Source organism: Schistocerca piceifrons, chromosome 3 (assembly GCF_021461385.2).
Source record: "Schistocerca piceifrons isolate TAMUIC-IGC-003096 chromosome 3, iqSchPice1.1, whole genome shotgun sequence".
Taxonomy (NCBI): Eukaryota; Metazoa; Arthropoda; class Insecta; order Orthoptera; family Acrididae; genus Schistocerca; species Schistocerca piceifrons.
Window position 1 is genome coordinate 124105361 of NC_060140.1, and position 5257 is coordinate 124110617.

Below are 5257 nucleotides of genomic sequence, written 5' to 3' on the forward strand. Positions count from 1 at the left end.
ATTAATAATTTATTGTGTATTTATAAATAAATATGTGCTCTGTCCTCAAAATAGGACACTGGTAATTAATGGGTCAAAGAAAATATTTATGTGTGTGTTTGTGTAAGGTGACAAACACTGGCAGCGTATGTGAAAAAATTTTGCATCAAGTAATACCTCGGACAGCAGAATGCTGCCCCTACAGCAATGCTGCAATGAATGACGCAGCATTGTTAGGTTATGAAGGAGCCGAGTGCTGCTGCGGGCTGAAGGGTGGGACGGGAAGGTCTCAGCCCGCTACCCCCGCCACTGTCTCGCTGCCCGTCTATGTCGAATACTGGCAACTGCGCTCTCAGCTGTCAGAACTCTTCTCTCGACATATGGGGTATGGTAGAAGTTATGTAAGGTAACATGGCCCCTGCACACAAAGGAACTCTCGTCCTAGCCACCAAACAAGTCATTCCTTTGTTCCAAAGGGCCACCTGTGTTGTGTGCCCCTGCTGTGCTGTAGATGTTTACTTCGGTTGTCAGTGTTGGCCAGTGGTGACAAATTATCATGTGCTAACGTGCTACAACAAACTATAAATATTGAACTAAAATTCTGTTGTTTCTCTTTGAATTCTAGTAGGAAATTTCACTAAAATTGCGTCATTCCTCTTCGAATGTATGCTGGTTTGCAAATAAAATGGACGAAAATATTTTTTGTTGTGCTCTCTCCACGATAATTAGAAATCAGTGTCTAAATCCTCGCACAAACGAAAAAATGGCTGACATCGAAATAAGTGTCCGAGGAATAGAAAAGCAATTGAAATCACTCAACAGAGGAAAGTCCACTGGACCTGACGGGATACCAATTCGATTCTACACAGAGTACGCAAAAGAACTCGCCCCCCTTCTAACAGCCGTGTACAGCAAGTCTCTAGAGGAACGGAAGGTTCCAAATGATTGGAAAAGAGCACAGGTAGTCCCAGTCTTCAAGAAGGGTCGTCGAGCAGATGCGCAAAACTATAGGCCTATATCTCTGACATCGATCTGTTGTAGAATTTTAGAACATGTTTTTTGCTCGCGTATCATGTCATATCCGGAAACCCAGAATCTACTCTGTAGTAATCAACATGGATTCCGGAAACAGCGATCGTGTGAGACCCAACTCGTTTTATTTGTTCATGAGACCCAGAAAATATTAGATACAGGCTCCCAGGTAGATTCCATTTTCCTTGACTTCCGGAAGGCGTTCGATACAGTTCCGCACTGTCGCCTGATAAACAAAGTAAGAGACTGCAGAATATCAGACCAGCTGTGTGGCTGGATTGAAGAGTTTTTATCAAACAGAACACAGCATGTTGTTCTCAATGGTGAGACGTCTACAGACGTTAAAGTGACCTCTGGCGTACCACAGGGGAGTGTTATGGGACCATTTCTTTTCACAATATATATAAATGACCTAGTAGATAGTGTCGGAAGTTCCATGCGGCTTTTCGCGGATGATGCTGTAGTATACAGAGAAGTTGCAGCATTAGAAAATTGCAGCGAAATGCAGGAAGATCTGCAGCGGATAGGCACTTGGTGCAGGTAGTGGCAACTGACCCTTAACATTGACAAATGTAATGTATTGCGAATACATAGAAAGAAGGAGCCTTTATTGTATGATTATATGATAGCGGAACAAACATTGGTAGCAGTTACTTCTGTAAAATATCTGGGAGTATGCGTGCAGAACGATTTGAAGCGGAACGATCATAAAAAATTGATTGTTGGTAAGGCGGGTACCCCAGGTTGAGATCCATTAGGAGAGTCCTTTGAAAATGTAGTCCATCAACAAAGGAGATGGCTTACAAAACACTCGTTCGATCTATACTTGAGTATTGCTCATCAGTGTGGGATCTGTACCAGGTCGCGTTGACAGAGGAGATAGAGAAGATCCAAAGAACAGCGGCGTGTTTCGTCATAGGGTTATTTGGTAAGCATGATACCGTTACGGAGATGTTTAGCAAACTCAAGTGGCAGACTCTGCAAGAGAGGCGCTCTGTATCGCGGTGTAGCTTGCTGTCCAGGTTTCGAGAGGGTGCGTTTCTGGATGAGGTATCGAAAATATTGCTTCCCCCTACTTATACCTCCCAAAGAGGTCACGAATGTAAAATTAGAGAGATTCGAGCGCGCACGGAGGCTTTCCGGCAGTCGTTCTTCCCGCGAACCATACGCGACTGGAACAGGAAAGGGAGGTAATGACAGTGGCACGTAAAGTACCCTCCGCCACACATCATTGGTTGGCTTGCGGAGTATAAATGTAGATGTAGTACTGAAAGATATAGCCGGAGGTCCTGACATTACATCATATCTTTACTCTTCCATTTAAACCAAACACACACTGCTGTCCACATTTTGCAAAGTAGCATTTATTTTGCCGCAGAACGGTATAAACAGGTGACTGTAAAGTAGTTTTTGTGTCGCATGGTCTATGGAGGGTGCGTGTGGCACAGTAAATGGGTTGTGGTGAATTGGAAACATGCTACTGGACTTTCAAGAGAGTTTCCATGCGGTGACCATAGCCACATTAGTCTCTCGGAGAGAAATCAGCATGGAGTTTGCAGAATCCAATCACGACGCAATTTCTGTGTTACACAACAACCCGTTTGATGTAACCCTTGCACCCTCACATTGACGATGCAACACAGAAATAGCGTCGCGATAATAGAACAGGCTCCTAACTGACTCCTCTGAGGCACTAATGCGGTTACGGTCACCGAATGGAACCTTTGCTGGTAGTCCAGTAGTTTGTTTCCAATGCACCACAACACGTTTACTGTAACCATCGCACCACCATATTAACGATGCATAGATAGAATAATACAGGCTCCAAGCTCACTTCTCTCTGTGAGACTAACGAGGCTATGGTCACTGAATGGAACCACTCCTGGGAGTCCAGTAGCTTGTTTCCGCAGCATCACTACCAATATAGTGTAACCCTCGCAACCTCACATTGAAGATGCAACACGGAAGTTGCGTAGCGATTGAATACTACAGGCTCAATGCTGAGTTCAATCCGAGAGACTAACGTCTATTGGGTAACCACATAGAATGTGTCTTGGGAGTCCATTAGCTTGTTTCTGATGCACCACAACGCTTTTAGTGTAGCCCTTGCACCCTCACTTTGATGATACGACATAGAAATTGCATCGTGATTGAATACTGCAGGCTCCATGACGACTTCTCTCTGAGAGTCAAATGTGACTACGGTCGCCGCATGGAACCTCTTCTGGAAGTCCGGTAGATTGTTTCCGACGCCGCGCAACCTATGTACTGTATCCCACTTACCTCACATTGACGATCCATCACAGGCATTGCACCGCAATTGACTACTATGGTTTCCATGCCGACTTTTCTCCGAGAGAGTAAGGCGTCTATGGTCACCTTATGGAACCTCTCCTCGGAGTCCAGTAGATTGTTTCTGATTCACCAGAACCCATTTACTGAAACCCTTTGATCCCTCATATTGAGGATGCAACACAGAAATTGCGTTGCATTGAATACTACAGGCTCTATGCTGACTATTTTCCAAGGACTAACGTGTCTGTGGTCACCGCATGGAACCTCTTCTGGGAGTCCACTAACTCATTTTATATGCACCACAACCCGTTTCCTGTAACCCACACACTCTCACATTGACGTTTCAACACAGAAATTGCGTTGCGATTGAATACTACAAACTCCACGTCGACTTCTCTCTGGGAGACTAACGTGGCTACGGTCACTTCATGTAACCTCAGCTGAGAGTCCAGGTCCTTGTTTCCGTTGCACCACAACCTGTTTATTGTAACTCTCGCACCCTCACATTGACGATGCCACACATGAATTGCATCAGGATTGAATACTATGGGCTCCATGCTGACTTCTCTACGAAAGGCTAACGTGACTATGGTCACCTAATGGAACCTCTCCTGTGACTCCAGTAGATTGTTTCCGATGCACCACAACCTGATTACTGTTAGCCTCGAAATGTAATGTTGACCGCGCGACTGCTACGGTCGCAGGTTCGAATCCTGCATCGGGCATGGATGTGTGTGATGTCCTTAGGTTAGTTAGGTTTAAGTAGTTCTAAGTTCTAGGGGACTGATGACCACAGTAATTAAGTCTCATAGTGCTCAGAGCCAGCCATGTAATGTTGAAGTTGTATATGACGGTAGTATTTGTTCCCGAAAGATCAGTTACCGTGGATGACCATGCAGCTTTGCTAGAAATGAAATGATAATTAAATTGTCACCCTAGCTGCAAACAGGCGTTGATGTACTTCATTGGGGACATGTTGAAAATGTGTGCCCCGACCGGGACTCGAACATCTATTAGGCGCACTACGAATGTAGTGGAGTGGACATGTTGGTAATGTGGATCTCACGGGGAGCGTGCGAGGGATAAGTCCCTGCAGACGCACTATCCTCTGTGCCCGCGGTGGCTCAGATGGATAGAGCGTCTGCCATATAAGCAGGAGATCCCGGGTTCGAGTCCCGGTTGGGGCACACATTTTCAACAAGTCCCCAATGAAGTACATCAACGCCTGTTGGCAGCTAGGGTGTCCATTTAATTATCATTTAATGTTGAAGTTGCAACATCGAAATTGCGTTACGATGAAGAATTACAGATACCATGCAGATTTCTCTGTGAGAGACTAACGTGGCTACGGTCACCATACAGACCTCTCCTGGATATCCGGTAGCTTTTTTCCGATGCACCACAACCTGTTTACTGTAACCCTCACACTCTCACATTGAGGATGATACCCAGAAGTTACGTCACGGTTAAATATTACAGACCACGTGCCGACTTTTCTCCGGGAAACTAGCGTGGCTATGGTCACTGCATGTAACCTCACCTGGTAGTCCAGTAGCTTGTCTCCAAAAAAATGGTTCAAATGGCTCTGAGCACTATGGGACTCAACATCTTAGGTCATAAGTCCCCTAGAACTTAGAACTACTTAAACCTAACTAACCTAAGGACATCACACACACCCATGCCCGAGGCAGGATTCGAACCTGCGACCGCAGCAGTCCCGCGGTTCCGGACTGCAGCGCCAGAACCGCTAGACCACCGCGGCCGGCTGCTTGTCTCCGCTGCACCACAACCCATTTACTGTAATCCTCACAACCTAACATTGAAGATGCAACACCGAAAGTAACTGAGAAAGTAACGTGGCTATTGTCTTGCATGGTACCTCTCCTGGGAGTCTAGTAGCTGGTTCAGATGCAACACAGTCTGTTAATTGTAACACTCGCACTATCACATT

At 45.6% G+C, this 5257-nt stretch overlaps 1 non-coding gene across 1 annotated transcript; it reads left to right on the top strand.

The window, feature by feature from the left end:
- The first annotated feature begins 4418 nt into the window (after positions 1–4418).
- On the top strand, positions 4419–4493 carry Trnai-uau. Its single transcript has one exon. It is a non-coding gene; the product is annotated as a tRNA-Ile (tRNA).
- Positions 4494–5257: the final 764 nt, after the last annotated feature.